The following is a 19,734-nucleotide window of genomic DNA, read 5'->3' as shown; positions in this document are numbered from 1 at the left end:
CTGCACACCGCACCTAGTTGCTCTAGCTCAGGAACCAATCCATGCAACAAACCCCGATGCCAACTCTGCCCACTATCTACACCGGCGACACCATACACAGGACCTACCAGATCAGCCACACTATCACCGTCATCCCTAGCACGTCCACCAATGTATATACCCATCATTGCCAGCAATGCCCTCTGCTATGTACATCGGCCAAACTGGACAGTCTCTACGGAAAAGGATAATGGACACAATAGATATCAGGAATGGTAATACAAACCTGTAGGAAGAGCACTTCACCTCCCTGGCCACACTATACAACCTTAAGGTGGCCATCCTGCAGCAAAAAACTTCAGGACCAGACTTCGAAAGAGAAACTGTTGAGCTTCATCATCTGCAAATTGACACCATCAGCTCAGGGTTGAACAAAGACGGATAGGCTCCAACTACAGAAACCAGTTTCTCCTCCCTTGGTTTCACACCTCAAACTGCTAAGAACAGGGCCTCATCCTCCCTGATTGAACTAACCTCGTTATCTCTAGCTTGCTTGCTAGCATATATATACCTGCCCCTGGAAATTTCCACTACATTCATCTGACGAAGTGGGTATTCACCCACGAAAGCTCATGCTCCAAAACGTCTGTTAGTCTATAAGATGCCACAGGATTCTCTGCTGCTTTTACAGATTCAGACTAACACGGCTACCCCTCTGATACTTAATACTTCAAGAGACCTCTTTCCAAGTCAATATACTGCTAGATTTCACTGGTCCCTTTTCTTTTTTAGGAAATATATTTAGTCTGGTTCTAAATAAAAGTACATCCAGTAAAGATGAAAGGCACTGCAAACAAAGCGTTAAATAAAACAGGGGGAAGGCAGAACAGTGGGCATGATGAGACATGGAACATAGAATCCATAGGACTTGAAGGGACCTTGGAAGGTCATCTAGTCAAAGTCCTCTGCACTCCTGGCAGGACTAAGTATTATCTCTAGACCATCCCTGACAGGTGTCTATCTAACCTGCTCTTAAAAATCTCTAATGATGCAGATTCCACAACCTCCATAGAGGTTTATTTATTCCAGTGCTTAACCACCCTGACAGGAAGTTTTTCATAATGTTCAACATAAACTGCACTTGCTACAATTTAAGCCCATTACTTCTTGTCCTATCCTCAGAGGTTAAGGAGAACATTTTTTCTCCTTCCTCCTTGTAACATCCTTTTATACTTGAAAGTTATGTCCCCTCTCAGTCTTCTCTGGACTAAAGAAACACAGGTTTTTTCAATCTTCCCTCACAGGTCATGTTTTCTAGACGTTTAATCATATTTGTTGCTCTTCTCTGGACTTTCTCCAATTTATCCACATTTTTCCTGAGATGCAGCACCCAGAATTGGTCACAATACTCCAGTTGAGGCCTAATCAGCGTGAAGTAGAGTGGAAGAATTACTTCATGTGTCTTGCTTACAACACCCCTGCTAATACATCCCAGAAAGATGTTTGCTTTTCTTGCAAGGTTATATTGTTGACTCATTTAGCTTGTGATGGGTATTCAAATGGTTACAGGAGACCTAGACACTTTCTCCTCTGCACCACATGGGAACACTCTGGGGGAATAAAGTCTGGTGCATCAGGAAGTGGGTTTTAATTAGCAGGTGACAGATCCTCCTTCTAGTACTGAAACCCTTAATCACATGCTTAAATAGATCCCTATTCAATAAAAATGTAGGCATGTGCATAGTTTTAAGAACATGCTGAAGTTTCACTAACTTCAATGGGACTTCTGCATGTGTGTTAAGTGTTTTGCTGAATGGGGTCCTCACTGAGTAAATTCCCCAGCATGATGCCAGGGAGCACCATACTGTTAAAGGCTCTGTTCATCAGCAGAGATGTAAAGCTAAGAGCACCTAAGTGGCTGTGGCCTTTAAAGTTCCTATAGTACATCTCAGAAGATTAAGAGGTGGTGGTTTCTGTATTGTAACTAAAATACCTGTATGGGGATGACAACATTCTGCCTACTTAATTCCCCAGTGACTACACATGGAAATTTTTCTATTACTTACAGCAAGAAACTGTTTTGTCATAGCCACATTTCAGTGATGGGTGATTTCTGTGTAAATATTGTTTGTATTTCTGCAAAGCACCTTCACCCTTCAGAATGGTGCTGCAGACATCAATAAATAATCATTTCTTTGGAATTCTTTCACTTGAATCCATTTTTAGGAACCATTTTAAGAGTTGATCTTTGATCCAACAAACATAAAATTGTTTCTCTAGAGAACTTCAGTCTAAGTAATCTGCAGTTAAATGCATCTCCAATACCCTATCAATTTTTTAATTAGCCTTGTTTCCAACTAGCCAAAAGCATGCATGCGCACACACATTATGAATTAATGGTTGGCTATGTTTTAGTTTAAAAATTAAGCTGTGAATTATGCAAATATGAAGTAGCACATATCCTAAATTTTAGTTATTTATTCATGACCTTCGTATTTTAAAAAAAGTTAAATGTCTCCCCATCACCCAAATTTAAAATAAAAAACAAATCACTGCCTGGTTGGGACATTATAAGGCAGCAACTGATTTTTATGGTTGAACCATAAACCACTGCAATGGGGTTTATAATGGAAATGCTGGCAGACTTTTGACTACAGCAATACAAATGGCACCCCGCAATTAACAGGACCACAAATTTTCCCATGATTCCACAGCTGTGGAATCCTTTGTGGACCACAGGAACAAAAACAACAATTAAAGAAAATAGGCTTTGCCTTACAAAAATTAACCAGCATCTTTAAAAGGAGCAGGATTCCTTTAACACTGGAGTCTGATACCAGGATTTCAAATGACATGCCATATCTCAATAGAAATAGAGGGGAGTGGAAGACAGGTAGCAAAGGTAATCAAAACACGAAGGCTACAGCTGAAGCAAAAGAGGGATCAAGGAAGACTTCAAAATTAAGTTACCACAAGACATTTTTGGTTGTTCTCATCACTATAATAGCACGAGTGTTAGCTACGTGATGCTGATATGCCTGCTGTCTACTATGCCATATGGGCAGTACTGAGACCTATTTTCCCTTATTGCTGCCCCTACACTCCCTGATCCCTGCAGATCTCACTCCCTGCATGGGGACCACCTGCCCAAATCTACAAAGTGGTTCTCATCACCACTGATTGACTCCAATCATGGGGAGAAATCATAGTTCAAAGTAAGAAAAACTGACTAATTTCTGTTACAATTATGACACATATGGGATTTAACTTCCCCACCTGCTCCCTTCCATTTTGACTTCTATCCTTGACACCACAGGAGCTCTCTGGACTGCTCACATAGATGGGTAAACAGTAGGCATGGTAAGGCTATGCTAGCACAGAAACCAGTTAACTTCATGAGCTTTTTGTTTATTTTGAAGGAAAATATTTAAAAAACAGCTCTACCAAATGTGAGTGGAGCTTCTCTTTGGAAGGCAGTGTCATTAGCAGAGCTGGTGGAAAGTTTTAATTCAATTTTTTGATTTCTTGCAATAATAGCCTTCTTTCCAAAATGATGATTTTTATGGAAAAAAGTGTTTCTTTAGCAATGTTCTGGTTTATTATTTAAAAAAAAGACTTTGGAAAAGAAATGGCATTGACAAAGCAGAAAATGTTCATGAAAATTTTGGAATACACAGACAATTATTTTTAGCCAAGCCTTACAATTTTTGACCAGCTCTAGAAATAATCTTGTTAAAGAAATGAGGCAAAATAAATATATAAAGAGGATATGCAATCCAACAATGAATTAAACCACAATGACAAGATTGACTACACCTTGTGGACTTTCAAATAGCAATTGTTGGCTTCAAACTGTCATCAAAATATAAAAAGCTGCAAAGTACACACAAACTTTCAGCCACCTTAAACATAAACAACAAGCTCACCCTGATTCCCTGATCTTGCAATGGAATCTGCTTGCATGAACTTTCATATCTGTGTGGAGTACTAATCCACTAGGTTTTAAATTGTTAAATCAGTAAAAGGATAATTTGGGATTTATTATTAATTATATTTATAGATCAAATACTGCAGGAACTGATAAAATAGCATTTTTTGGTAGAAAACAGGGTAGCTGAATAAATATTTTTATTTTGCCTCAAATAACTAATATGATTTTCCACATAAAACAGCATGTCTGAATATGCTGAATCGGGTCAATAACAAATATTATTGCAATCGCCAATATGGCTATGGCTGTGGCTGTTACTGAATTTGTAGAAGCTTGTATAATATCAGTGTCGATTATTTACTGTAGGGATATTTGCCAGTATACTAACTTTGCTAATGCAAAATGATAAACTCTACTGATTTTTTTTTTTATCAGGTTCTAAAGAATGCAAAAAGTGCACAAACTCTAAAGAATATATATTCTTTCTTTTCAGTGATTTAAACTTCTCTCAATTTGGGGTTTCATTTCAAAAGCCTCTGAGGTCAAAGTGAGTCTTATGGTTCATGTCTGGTTCTGCTTTGATCTGTGAACTTGTAGACATGTTCCCTGAGGGAGTAAAAACCATATTATGTTCTGCAAATGAAATAGTAAAAAAAAATCTGAGGAGGAATCCTTTTAAATCTAGATAACAGAAGTTAAGATTCCTAAATTTCAGCTAGAAGAGCATTTAGTATGAAAGTTGCTTTCACTGCTATGACACATTTTAACGATTTGTCGTATGTTAATATCTGGAAATACATTAATATATTTAATGACCAGACAAATGGAATGGTTGTTATCAAAGGGCACCTTCAGACTGGAAATTCATTCATGTTCAACATGAAACTTAATGAGTGTAACAATAATACTTTAAAATCTCTTGGCAGGCTGGCCACCTGTCCAAGTGTTCGAAGTCTAACCATTCTTGGTTAACTGCACCACTGAAAGGTTTAAGGACAAGAGAGGAGGAGGAATTAAATATTAGAAGTGATTACATCTGTATTGGAAATACTGCAACATATATAGGCTTAAAATGTGACTGTAATATCCTGTCTGAAGAAGCTTTGATGCTTTTAATAATGTCTGTCTCTCCCCCACTAAATAAATTAGCTATTTAGTGGTATTTTTCTTTCCAGAGTTGACATATGTGCTGCTTAACTGCTTGCAATCACTTTATTTCTCTAGGTATCTACTTGGTATTTCTTTGTCTTTAAATATTAGGGAAACATCTCAGAGGCAAAGCATTAGGAAACCAGATTGAAAGTATGTCTCTCACTGGTATTCAGACAATAAAAATAAAATTTAGCATTTAATGAGCCTAGTCCTCCTCTCATATACAGTGAGTAACTTGCTTGATGTTACTGGGCTTCTGACTAACTCATCTAGCCTCAATGGGCCTGATCCTCAGCTGATGTAATTACAATGGAGGTACTCTGTTTTACACCAGCTGAAGATATGGCCCAAACGGGAGTTACAATGGTGTAAATGTGGGGAGAATCAGGCCCAACATCCTCAAAGTGCTGGGCAGCTAGCAACTAAATGGGTGAGAGAGAAGTTTCCACTTTGAGTGCCACCTTCTTAAAACATACAACAAAACAAATGTTTCAAAGCCGTTGCTTTAACCGACTGTGTGTTCCTGACTGGGATATGAAAAGGGGAACTGGGGAGTCTAATACATAATATTCATGCTGTATCTGCAGTTATCGAAATTGAAACAGCCCTAGGATTCCTGGATTCTTCTGAATTATCACTGATAATACCACAGCTTGCAGGCAGACAGCCCCCTCCCACGTCTTATCAGTTGATGCACCTCTCGGGAGTTAAATCATTATTTACCTTACCGAAAGCTTATGCCCAAATAAATGTTAGTCTTTGCCACTGGACTCCTTGTGGTTTTTGTGGATACAGACTAACACGGCTACCCCCTGATACTTGACACCATGCAAGGCAGTAAATTTAGCCATATGGAGTGGAAATCCATCAACCTCAACAAAAAGCTTGCACAGATACAAACAGACATCATCTTCCTCTCCAAGTGCAAACAAATGGACATCATACCAAATGGACTGAAGGTAAAAAATTCATTGCAATCGACATACTACACTGACTGTGGTGAGAGACTGTGCCACACAGTCTCAAAGAAACTGAGGAACCACCTGGTTCTCCACTTGTGAGGTAACTCCCTTCTCCTCATGTGTCAGTATATAATGCCTGCATCTGTAAATTCCATGCATCTGAAGAAGGAGTTTTTTTACTCATGAAAGCTTATGCCCAAATAAATCTGCTAGTCTTTAAGGTGCCACCGGACTCCTTGTTGTTTAAATATATTAGTTTTACAAGGTGTGACAGATTTCCTTCTCTGCCTCAGTGGGTTCTGCACTTCTACTTAGTGGTGGGCCAGGGTATTCCTCTCTACCTCAGAATTTCCCTACGCCCCATACCTTGTGAGCAGGGTTCCTCCCGGCCTCCCTGACAGGGGAGAGGAAGAGGAGCCTCTTAGTCTCTGGTAGTCCCTCCAGACTTGGTGGCAACAAACCAGGCACCCACTTCAGTTTCTCCTCTCAGACCTCTGGGGCCTGGAAGGAGGGTGACTAGACAGCAAGTATGAAAAATCAGGATGGGATGGGGGGTAATAGGAGAATATAAGAAAAAGACCCAAAAATCGGGACTGTCCCTATAAAATCGGGATATCTGGTCACTCTATTCAGAAGGGCTGTTAACACTGCTGGATAGGGTTTCCCCTGCCTTTCACCTCTGTACCTGTGGGGTTTTTCCCTCCTGGTGCTTGTCGGCATCTGCACTGCCCAGATCTCCAGTAGCACACTTTCCTCCCACAACTCCTATCACGCACCCCTATCTGGCCGGAGGGGAGGCTTTTAACAGGTTCTGGAATGCCCCTGATTGGCCCCAGGTGTCCTAATTAACCTAGAGTACCCCTGTTCAGTTACCAAGGGAGAAGAGACCTGCTTATCCTGGGGCTATTATACCTGCCTTCCAGTGGCCCCACAAAGTCGTGGGATCTGCTTGTTAAACTCCTCCTAGCGCTGGCCAAAGTGGCCATCTATAAGCTTAGGGAGAGGAGGTTGGCTGAGAGAGTTTCCTGCGACTGTGAGGCCTATTTCTGATCCCCCTTCTGGTCACGCATCCAGGCAGAGTTCCTCTGGGTGGCGTCCATTGGCTCCCTTGACACCTTTGAGGAGCAGTCTGGGGTTCTCTGCTCAGTATCCCATTCCAGTTCCTTATTTTTGTCCCTTTGATCCTCACACCTGCCCTTATTTTTTCCATTGTCCCCTGTAACTAGAGTTCCTGGGCCTTGTGGATCCTCCCCAAAGGCTGGAGGAGGTTTCTTTAGCAGCAAACCCGCTCACTTTCCAGAACTCCTATAGTCATCTGGCTTGACCCTGTCATGTAGGGCAAAAGGGCACCAGGAGGGACTCATGGGAGATTTCTACTTTAGCTCCCATTTTCCTTCAGCGCTCCCCATTCTGCAATCAGGCAATCTATGGTAACTACAAAACTTTGCAATCAGTAATTGGTGCATTCAACACACGTAGTTTTGTAATAATTACTGATGTGCCAGAATGGGTCTAAGGGTCATGTCCTGAGACTTGGTCTCAAGTAATCTCATCCAGCAAAACTGTTTGAAGGTGCTCTTCTAAGTCAGCAAGCATGATCCCTCTCCTCGCTAAAAACACAGTATCCATTGAAATATGAAAACCTGTAATATGTTACGATTTCTACTTTTCTGGTAAAAGAGATGATGGGAATCCAACTATTCATTATCATATCACTTAGCCTTCTGCTGTCCTACAACATTAACCAGTAGGCCCAGCTTATGGTTCTTGGCAGGACAATCTTGTGGTTAAATTTCAAAAATGATAGCAGATCTGGGTACCATTCCTAGCTCTGTCTTTTGACTTGCTTTGTGACCACTCTCTAAGGGAAAAATGTCCAAACTTTAACTGTAGCAGTAGGTGGTCAGGACATTTGAAATATCATGCCACTTAAAATTAAATTTGCTAAAAAGAAAATCCTTTATTATGTAACTCCTAAGCATTCTTTAGGGGATCTGACAATGTTGGCCTTAACCTCTCTTTATCCTATCCAGGTTTCTATACTGAGCCTGTTATTGTTGTAGCTGAACAACTGCCTCTCTTTTCCCATCTGTAAAATAGAGAACAATATTTATCCCTCTTTCTCAGTGAAGTTTTGAAGTTTATGGATCAGATTCACTACTGCATAATGACATGTTTTCACCAGTGGAACTCTACTGATTTCAGTCAAGCTCATTTGTACAGCACTTTAAGATCCACAAATGGAAGTGCTCTAAAAATGCGTATGTTCTTTCTGTGATTTTAAAAGAATGCTTAGGAGTTACATAACAAAGGATTTTCTTTTCAGCAAATTTTAATTTTAATGACTCTCTAAAGATAAAATATAATTTAACACAATTACAGACAGATGTCAGGTTAGATAAAGACCCTCTGCTTTGACACTCTCCTGGAAGAAGGTCACAGATGAGGCAGTTTTGAGAGTAGAACTGGCAAGGGCTTAAGGAATTGTCCGCAGCTTTAAGGTCCTCAGAACTGAATCAAAGGCCACAATAGGAAATCAGAGGGAGAAAAAAATAGCAACACAAGAAGTCAAGATGTTTTATAAACATGACTCACTACGTTCAATGTTAAATATTTATCTTTCCAATAATGTCCACTGAAAGTTCATTCAGCCACTCTAGTTCCAAACACATTATTTGTGGAGCATGCACCAGCCTAAATCTAATTTTGCTCTGCTTACTTTGGAAAAAGGAAATTAAAAAAATTAAATAATCAAGGTGGCTTTTTGTTCATTTTCCTCCTTCCCAGAAAAAGGCAAGCGGAGCTCTAAATCAATAAACAACTAGACAGAAGATGTACCTTCCCTAGCTTATTTGGGTTTAGTAAACACCACTGCAAGATAAAAACATAGGGCTCAGTCCTGTAAGTGTAGATGAGGGATATATGAAAAAAATATTCAGCTACCAGTAAGAGCAACTCAGCATATTGCTCTGTTAGTTATGATAACCCAGTAAAACAGCAAAATTAAAGGAGCTGGCAAGAGCCCTATGCCAGTATAACTCACAAGGCACTGAACAGCCTCCTGTAGGGAATACCACTTTTTTTTTTTTTAAGATTCCTTAAACATTTCTGTGTCCATGATGGAATAATTCACTGTTCAGGACAAGTGCACCTGTATTCCTCCCCTTGGCTCTCTTGAGGGCACCCACTCTAGGCTCCCAGCTCTTCAGCCATCACCTCTCTTGGGTAGTGACCTGCATCTCTCTCTCTCCTGACCAGGGTTTCCAGGCTGCCTAGTTCCTTGCCTAGACAGGCCAATATCTGAGCTTTCCTTTCTCTCCAAAGACTGTCATTGTCAGCAGTCACACCTTACCACACATCTCTTTATAAGCAAGCACATTTATTCTTAATGTGAAAGCATTACAGAGAGAACATTTTTTAAAAAGTTCTTACACACATGTTCAAAGCTTAACAGAGGTCACCCATCAGTCTTATGGGGCCTCAGCAGGCCTAAGTCCTTCCAACCCCTCTCATTGGACAGAAGATCCTGTTGCTTTGCTGGATCAGAAAAAAGGCCCTGAGTCAGCTTAAACTCAGGCTAGTTATCCAAAAGCCTTTTCTTTGTGTGCTGGTCTCTGGAGAATCCATTTTGAACTAGTATATGTGAGCCTCTCCATGTTGTGATTTCTCTGATGATGTTATCACCTGAGCAAATTTGCCTAATCACCTCTTAGGCCTGGTCTACGCTACGCGTTTAAACCAATTTTAGCAGCATTAAACCGATTTAATGCTGTACCCATCCACACAACAAGGCCCTTTATATCGATATAAAGGGCTCTTTAAACCAATTTCTGTATTCCTCCCCAACGAGAGGAGTAGCGCTAAAATCGGTATTACCATATCAGATTAGGGTTAGTGTGGCCGCAAATCGACGGTATTGGCCTCCGGACGGTATCCCACAGTGCACCATTGTGACAGCTCTGGACAGCAATCCGAACTCGGATGCACTGGCCAGGTAAACAGGAAAAGCCCCGTGAACTTCTGAATTGCATTTCCTGTTTGCCCAGCATGTGCCCAGCATGGAGCTCTGATCAGCACGGGTGGCAATGCAGTCCCAAATCCAAAAAGAGCTCCAGCATGGACTGTACAGGATACAGAATCTGATCACTGTTTGGGAGGACAAATCTGTTCTATCAGAGCTCCGTTACAGAAGACGAAATACCAAAGCGTTTGAAAAAAATCTGCCAAGCTACACAGTGCTGCGTGACAAGCGTAATGGAAAGCCAAAGAATCAAATGGATGCTCATGGAGGAGGGAGGGGGCGTACTGAGGACTCCAGCTATCCACATCCACAGCAGTCTCTGAAAAGTATTTGCATCCTTGGCTGAGCTCCGTGCCTGTAGGTTCAAACACATTGTCCGGCGTTGGTCAGGGTATAGCTCGTCAATTACTCCCTCCCCCCACGTGAAGAAAGGGGGAAAAAAGTCGTTTCTTTGACTTTTTAATGTCACCCTATGTGTACTGAATGCTGCTGGTAGACGCGATGCGCGGCAGTGAAAGACAGTATCTGCTCTCTTCCCTCCCCGTGGCAGACGTACAATATGCTTGATAGCTGCTGAATACTCCTGGCTGGCCTCAGGTGAGGCTGGCCGGGTGGTGCCTGTGTGGCAAATTGCCGGTCCTGTTATGTTGGTCTCACGCTCTCTCTTCTTTGGGGAAGGTTCAGACACCATTGCTTGCCTCTGAACGGTATTTAATTACCCCACTAGTGTCTTGAGGAGGGAGTGGAGAGGGAGGGACCTGGCCCGGCCCTCTTTCCAGGTCCCTCAACCCAGGGCCCTGAGGTTTTGTGAACCACTTGAACTAGCATTCCTTCCCCTGGGTTACTTCCCTCTCCTGCCTTCACTGTGAAGGCTTCTTGCCCTCCTTCTACACAACAGTGCCCTTACTAGGATTTCTTTTGGTTTCTCAGCCACTGCAGCCTCCTCTCCTCTCCAACTCCTTCAAACCTCTCTCTGCTCCAACCCCACCCTGTCTGACTGAAGCAGGGTTTTGATCACATGACTGACTGCTGGTGCTCTAATTGGCTACAGGTGCTCTAGTATCTATAGCAAACCTTCCTCCCCTGCAGGAATTAAGGCTCCCTGCTAACACTCTCTGCTGCTCTCTGGCATGCTGTATCACACTGGGTAAAATAGGAATGATTCCTGTCATTCCCAGTAGATGGTAAGAATGGCTGGTAACCGTCCTATCATAGCAACTGGGAGCTGAGTCATCAGCCCCTCCCTTCATGTGTAAAGAAAAGATTCGTACTGCCTGGACTATCATAGCAGCTGGAGGCTGCCTCCCCTCATTTTATCTCACTAAAAAGTCACGTTTCTTATTCCTGCATTACTTTATAACTCATGACACAAATGGGGGGACACTGCCACGGTAGCCCAGGTAAGGTTGGGGAGGAGGGAACACAGGTGGGTTGCTGCAGGGCACCCCCGGAATGGCATGCAGCTCATCATTTCTGTGGGATCTGACACAGAGCGGCTGTTGCTCTCTGGTTCTCTAGTATCTTGCCCCCGGAACTATGGGATAGCTATGGAATAGCTACCCACAGTGCAACGCTCCAGAAATCGACACTAGCCTCGGACCATGGACGCACACCACCGAATTAATGTGCTTAGTGTGGCCGCTTGCACTCGACTTTATACAATCTGTTTTACAAAACCGTTTTATGTAAAATTGGAATAATCCCGTAGTGTAGATGTACCCTTAGTTCATGAAGAAGCTTTGGTGACCCCATGAAATTACGTAGAATCTATGGCCCACAACGATACGTAAATTTAATACAGTAAGAGCTCCCAAAGATATTGCAGGAAGTTGCCATATCTGTCAAACCCATGCTCTCAACTTTGATGCTATTTTTAAGCTTGTTTGAGTCGCCATTACTCCTGGCGGGCACGAGTAGTAAATTAAAATTCTTAAAATGGCTGCGAAGCAAATAAATTGTATACACTGGACTGGATTTCAGTACCTAATCCTGTGGGTTTATAATTGTAGATGTGCCCAGACGGGATCACAGTGCAGTGCAGTGGCAGATTTAGAGTTAGTGGGGGCCTGTGCGCAGCTTCATTTTTGGAGGCCCCCCCCTCGGGACCCAGTCAAGAAAAAGAACATTCTCTCATCTCCCCGTTTTTCATTCTTTTTTTTCTTCATCCTCATCCTATATTATAAGTGATGGGAAGTAAATGAAAATAAAGTGAGGTACCTTGATTGGGGCAGGGGGTTGGGGTGGGGAGGAGGTGCATGGGTTGGGCTCTGGGAGGAAGTTGGGTGTGGGCTCTGGACTGGGGCAGGGGGTTGGGGTGCAGGAGGGGCCAGGGGGCGGTGCAGTCCTCAGAGTGAAAGCACACCCCTCTGGCAGCAGCTCTTAGGCGGGGGGTCTCTGTGTGCCACTGCCCAGAGGCACCGCTCCTACAGCTCCCATTGGCTGCAGTTCCTGGCCAATGGGAGCAGTGGAGTCGGTGCTTGGGGCGGGACCAATGCATGGAGACACCCCTTGGGTGAAGCGGGGCAACGGGTCTCTGTGCGCTGCCTGGGGTGAGGGCAGTGCGTGGAGCTGCATCCCTCACGCCAGGGGCACACAGAGATATGCAAGCAGCCAGCCGCTTCTGGGAGCAGTGTGGGGCCACTGAATGCAGGCAGCGTGCCTGCCTGAGCCCAGCTGCCCCGCTGGCTGGGACTCAGGGGCAGGTTGTCAGATGAGTTTTGCCCTGAATTTTGGTGGCCTCCCGTCATTGTTTCATGGTAAATCCACCTCTGGTGCAGTTAGCCTGGTAACTGACACACACGTTACCTACCATTGTATAAGGCTGGATTTAACAGATAGATAATGGGTGAAATATATAGTGTATAGGACAAACACAAGACCCACTGCACAATTTAAATGCTGGTTGGGGCTGCACAGGGAGGGACCAATAGCAAGTATAGAGTGGACTGTGGCTGGTGAGGGTAAAACATTGGAATTTTTTATGTCTAGATATTCTGTAAACGAGTCTGCTGTAATATCTTCAGGTTAGAGGCTGTGCATGCAATCCTGACTCAAGGAAGTCAATGGGAGTTTTGGCATTGAATTCAGTGGAGCTAGGATTTCACCCCATGTCCCTTTGTGCATGCACAATACTTAGTACAGTGGGGTCCTGATCCTGATTTGGGTCTCTGAATGCCACTATAAATTGGACTCATTTTTTCTTTCTTTTAAAGACAGCTCATGTTACTATTTTATACCTGCCAATAGATGCTAGAATTTGAATGGTGTAAATTAATAAGGCTCATGACAGAACTGCAAAAGACGGATTAAACAGAGCTCTGCCCTCCGAAAGGGCAAGAATATCATCCCTATTAAGGATATACCAGATGTGAAATAGGTACTAAACTTGATCTTATCCAATTCTCCTTCCTTCTGACCTCTCCTTTTACTGTACATATTAAGAGCAGTGAGTTTCCCCCATCATTCTGCTGTAATTTTACATTCTATTGGATTACCGAAATGAATTGCTTCCCACTGGTCCGAACTAATCAGATAGGAATTAGTATGTACCAAGTCAGATTTAATCTGATCATGTCAATGACTGAGTTAAAGGTGTCAATGAAGGTGACTATGTTCGATGAAATGCGAAGGGATTGCTGCCTTTCTTTTATAATAAGTTAGCTGCAGTAGAATATGTTCTAGGAGTGGATACTATCTAATGGAGCTAGTCTTCATGCTTCATTAGCATTATGACCTCATTTGAAGTGATATCATAGCTCACCCATCAAACCAAAAAAAAGTCAACATGATAATGTATAGAGCAGAAAGAAAGGCTGTGTCTTTTAATTGATTCACATGAATTGTGAAAAGTAGTAATGTTTGCTTTGCTTAAGTCTTCATTTGTTTATAAAATCCTGGCACACTTCTGTACACTTACTTAGGATATAAGATTTTTTTCACTTAAGAATTGGGCAAGGAACTATAAAGATTTGTATCAGAGGGGTGGCCATGTTAGTCTGGATCTGTAAAAGCAGCAGAGAGTCCTGTGGCATCTTATAGACTAACAGATGTATTGGAGCATGAGCTTTCGTGGGTGAATACCCACTTTGTCAGATGCATGTGACAAAATGGGTATTCACCCACGAAAGCTCATGCTCCAATACGTCTGTTAGTCTATAAGGTGCCACAGGACGCTCTGCTGCTTATAAAGATTTGAACAATAAAGATTTTGATTTTCTAAAATCAGATTTTGGATTCTAATATATGACGGACTCTGAACTTTGGTGCTTCTGAAGCTCTTCCCATTTAAATTACTGCTCATTATGTGATAAAAATACATTAAATAGCATACATTAGAACCATGAGCAGCATACGTTTCTTTGTCACCAATATGCTATAGGAGGACATGGCAGCATTATTATTTTATTTATTAGTATTGAAAAAGTCAAAGCTTAATATATTTTATTTATGAAGTATTTCCTGGAACAGATCACTTTCTCCTTGCCTCAAATGCAACTCCTATTGAACTCCTAAGTTCTTTTTTTCCCTAAAATGGGAACCAGATCCCAGATTAGGGCTCCATGGCGCTAGTATAATACAAATAAAAGAGAGAATAATAATATGGCAGCTATTTGTAATTATTATCATTCTCCCTATCCCAGGCTGTTACATTTTAGTCAAGCCTACCTCTGTGGGCTGACGAAGAAACAGGAGAGACGACTATTCTTACTCAACTGTGTGCAAAAAACGTCAGGCTTTGCAGTGCCATTACTTAACATAATCCAGCCTCTAGATGACCAAGAGAAGAGAGACTTGTAAACTAAGGACTCCTCGCAGAGAATGCCATTAGTGCTTCCCCTTCTCTTTTAAAATGAGGAAACTACAGCTTGTGCACAATTGTAGGCTTCCACTGCAGCAGTAAGGCCCAGGGAGACAGGCTCTCTCTCAAGTAGAGCTGGGTGAAAATTTTTGACCAAAACTACTTTTCGGGGGGGGGCGGAGGGGGGAGAATTCACCAAATTGTTTTACTTGGGGGGGGGGGAATTCATAAAATTCCCAAAAAAACCTAGAAGCTTCTGTTTTGACATGTTCAATTTGAAACATTTTGATTTTTTTTATTTGAAATGATTTTAGGTTTTGAAATTTTTCAAATTCAAAAATGTAAAAAACTTGTCATCAGAAAAAAAAGTTTTTTGTTTGGGATTGACAAACATTTAATTTGAACCAAAGTGTTGGGGTTTTTTTTTTTTTGGTTCACCAAAATTTCAACAAAATTTCATTTTGGGTCAACCCAAACCAATTAAAATTTTTTTCTGAACTGCTTGTAACCCAATTATTCACATAGCTCTACTCTCAAGTAACCAGGCCTCAAACCATTTAGGGATTTATATCGGAAAATAATGTAATTGTTTGCTGTAAATGTTCAAAGTTGTGTCTAGAATATTTGCACTGCTTAACTTAGAATCACAGAATATCAGGGTTGGAAGAGACCTCAGGAGGTCATCTTGTCCACCCCCCTGCTCAAAGCAGGACCAATCCCCAACTAAATCATCCCAGCTAGCGCTTTGTCAAGCCTGACCTTAAAAACCTCGAAGGAAGGAGATTCCACCACCTCCCTAGGTAATCCATTCCAGTGCTTCACCACCCTCCTAGTGAAAAAGTTTTTCCTAATATCCAACCTAAACCTCCCCCACTGCAACTTGAGAGCAACTTCTGACAGATCTAGTCAAATAATCCTCAGTTATTTATTTGCAATATCAGTGTTGTGTGCAAGAGCCTGCAGAGTCTAGTGTATGGCATGCCTATAGTACTTGCGTCCAAGATCTTGGGACATCCAGCATGTTGTCAGATGTCTCTAAAAGGGACTGGTGTACCATAACACCAAAAGCAATGCGGCTAGTTAAAAAGAAAACCTTGAAGTCCACCTGTATGCTCATAGGCCGCCAGTGAAGATCTCAGGGCATGGGCATGGTAGATTCTCAGTGTGAAACACTGCTTAACCAACCAGTGGGCAGCCACACCTTTCACTAACTTTAATTACCCCATGTACAGTGCATTACAGTGGATTACCATGATGTCTTATGTTGACTTTCAAATATTCTAATAGTCATCACGCAATGACAGTATTTCTCAAAATGGGGATATGCCAGACTAGCTGTGTCAGGTGCATACAGGCCTCTCACAGTGTTATCCTATAATTCGCTGAAAAAATTATAAAGGTTGCAGCTTATTTTGTGACTAAAACAACTTGTTCAGAAAGTTTAGGAATCACAACAAAGGCATAAAGGTTCTATTGAAACGTGATCAAGTATCAATGGATCCACATACGTGATCAACTAAACATTCAGATATAAGACCCAATCTTGAAAATGTATGCATATCTATTGCAGGATTGGGTCCATACTTTGAAAAGTAAAGGTATACAAATATTGGCTTGGAAAGGCTTTTTTATCTCAGTGACTCTTCATCAGATTTGTTCAGTTTATAAACTCAAAGCAGCAATGGTGATAAACCAAACCCCTAGATCCCAACATCTTACGACTTCGGGGAAGTTCAGATCTGGATGTGAACTCTGTAGTCCACTTCTAGCTGCCCACACTGCAAACTCATCCTAAGATCTGGGACTGAAGCTGCACATCATTACTACTAAGAAAGATTCTGCAATTGGAACTTAGTTGATAATTCACTTGATGATGTGTGAGACAGAAAAGAATTCAGCTTACCTTCACACAGCCCTATTCGCTCTCCTACCAGGAGTGAAAAATAGACACTTATTTTTGTCAGTAAAGTAGATAGCTATAACTCAGAATGCAGAAGGAGCACATTTGCTAAGTAATATCCGTCATTTATAGTCAATACACTTTTCTAACCATAACCACGCTTTAAATGTTCCATCTGTGTGCAGATGGCTTTGAAAGACTCTCTTAAAAGTCTAATTGGATTGGAGCCTAGAGTGGCTTCACGGAGTATTAGTGTAGATTATAACAGAAAGAAATGTATTTTACTGTGCTTACACAACTACCATACTTCGTAGAATATAGCTCAAGATTTGATCAAACATAAAATTTATTTTTGTCACGTTTACATTTCTGTAGTTGACTCTACTCTCAGGGTATATCTACACTTAAAATGCTGCTGCAGCTGCACCACTGTTGCGCTTCAGTGTAGACACTCACTATAGCAATGAGAAGGGCTCTCCTGTCACTTTAGTTAATCCACCTCCCCAAGGGGCAGTATCTAGGTTGACAGAAGAATTCTCCTATTAAGCTAGCACTGTCTATACCAGGGGTTAGGTTGGCATAGATGTCTCTCTCAAGGATGTGGATTTTTCACACCCCTGAAAGATGTAGCCAATATAAGCTCCCACTGTAGACCAGCCCATAATCTAACGTGTGTCTCTAACTCCCAACTCATAACCAATGACTGGGAAATAGTAAATAGTTTATTAATAACCATTTTTATAAATTATTTTCATGGGCAAGTGGCAGGATCAGCTTCTCCAAAATATCACACTAATGTGTCTGAAGTAGCCATCATATGGACAGCCTAACTCTAAATAAGATATTTCACCCCCAAGATCCATTCAGTCTTTGGGCTTTGCTAAGATGGTCACCAATATGGCCTATTGGTGCCATTTGCGACAGGGTACTTGTCCTGTGGAAACTGGTCAATCATCATCCAATCATTTCTTACAGGCCACCAAACAGCCATCATATTGCCACTTTCAGTCCCTATTATCCTGAGTTAGATTTCATAATCGATAGATCTCAACTATTGAGCATAAAGGACATTAAAATACCTTGCCATAGCTTAATCCATAGCCTTTGTTTCTGACAGAAGTTAAATTGAAGGGTTTTTTAAAAAATTCTTGCCTGGGATGTGTACTACTAAATTTTGTTTTGGTCTCAGATTGCAGAAGAGGTGGAGGGACATTGAGACAGTCCAGCTAATCCTGAGAAAGAGGTGGCCATCAGGGCTGTAAGTGCATGAGAAGCAAAGCAACATAATGTGAAGCAGGAAAGGTATGATAGAAGTGAGCGAGGGCATGGCCTTTTGAGGAACTGCAGTTGATTTCCCCATGCCTAGTATCCAGAAGACTACTGGCACACATGGGGCTGTGAATAAAGATTGTAGTTTGTGTATGCATGGGACAGCTTGATGTGAAAATTTGATCTCAAACTTGGGTGCAATACAGAACCGCCAAATAGAAAGAATTCAGAGTAACAACTGCAAAACTAATGCATTATCATCCTTCAAAATGTTCCTTTTCTCTGATGCCTACGAAAAAACATGACAATGATTGGGCTCGTGGTTTGCTGATGCCACTGTCCATCATACTGACCAATACTGTTTCCTTGTACTCCCCCATCTTTGTATCCGTATCCCTGTGTTGTCTCTTGTTTTATACTTAGGGCTTGTCTATGCAGCAAACTAAGGTGCGAGTCTAGAGGGCACCAGCTAGCCGTGGCGTAAGGTTCCATGTGGACATTGCTATAGCACAGTGAAAGTCCCAGAGTGCGCATTCTGGCTTGCCCTGCAGTAACCTGAAATACAGACAAGCCCCTAGATTGTAAGCTTTTTGGGGCAGGGACAGTATTTTTGTTCTGTGTTAGTACAACATCTAATGCAATATAGTACAACATCTAATGCTAGAGTCCTAGGCTGGAACCCAGTGTTCAACAATCTGGACTTACAAATGTGTCTACTCAGTTGAGTTCTACTAACCCTGGGCATACATTACAGGTAGACATACCTAATGTCGGCCTATACATAAACCTTTCTCAAATGGGCATACGTCACAGTCCTCCCTGCTCAGACCTTACCTTGCTATCCATATGAGACACCTTTCATATAAGGGCAGATGGGATTCATGTGTACAAGCTATATGAAGGTGTTTATAGGAGTAAGAGATCTGCAGATGAGGAAGAGTATTAGTTTTTGAATTCTTGAATCAGGACTAGCTATGCTCTGTGCATGTTGAGTCACAGAAGCTCACAGACTTCCTAGCCAGTGCATGTGGAAATGACATTTCATTAGAATAGGTCCCATAATATGGGGACTGCAAAATACTTATAAATAAAAGTTTCACCTTGAACATATATCACTGGAATTTTTGTAAATCATTATTTCAAATTAAATATATGATGAAGTAGCAAAATGGCTTTTATTGAAGCGTGGATTTTTATCCAGTATTGCTTGTAGTTACCAATTGTTCAGGGTTCACAAACAAGGCATTGAAACATTTCCTCTTCATGAATGAAGTTCTGTGCAGCCTGCAAACAGTCAAGTCATTTCAAAAAAATGTAGAGAGGGACAGGGGAAAGATCAGGGAATGCAAATGAAATCTGGCTTTAAAAAAGGATGTTAGCATTGCTTTTAGATACATTGTTTGCTTTGGTCATGATAGGGACGGTGGAGGAACCATTTATTTTTTCAATTAAAACTGGCATGAAATTCACAAGATTAATTTATTAGTTTAATCTCCAATCTGCAAAAGATCATAAAATCAGTGCAGAAACTGATGTTTTTAAAAAGCTTTTGATTATTAATAGTCTCACTGACTCATAATAACAACATTATGATGCAACCCAGTAAGGTAAACTTGCTTTTGGAACAATAAACCTGTCACATCATTTTCACCAATGATGTGCTTTTTCCTTAAAGGAAGGCGGGGTTACTTGTAAGTATCAGGGCCATAAATAAGAGGGTCC

The 19,734-nt window shown here is 41.5% G+C and overlaps 1 protein-coding gene across 2 annotated transcripts in view; it reads right to left on the bottom strand.

The window, feature by feature from the left end:
- Window positions 1–19,734, bottom strand: part of SYN2 (synapsin II) — a 462,636-nt gene that overhangs the window by 77,544 nt on the left and 365,358 nt on the right. The gene's annotated exons all lie outside the window — the stretch shown is intronic.

Source organism: Chelonoidis abingdonii, chromosome 17 (genome assembly GCF_003597395.2).
Source record: "Chelonoidis abingdonii isolate Lonesome George chromosome 17, CheloAbing_2.0, whole genome shotgun sequence".
Classification (NCBI taxonomy): domain Eukaryota; kingdom Metazoa; phylum Chordata; order Testudines; family Testudinidae; genus Chelonoidis; species Chelonoidis abingdonii.
Note: the sequence above shows the minus strand (reverse complement) of the source record. Positions and strands in the feature narration are given on the sequence as shown.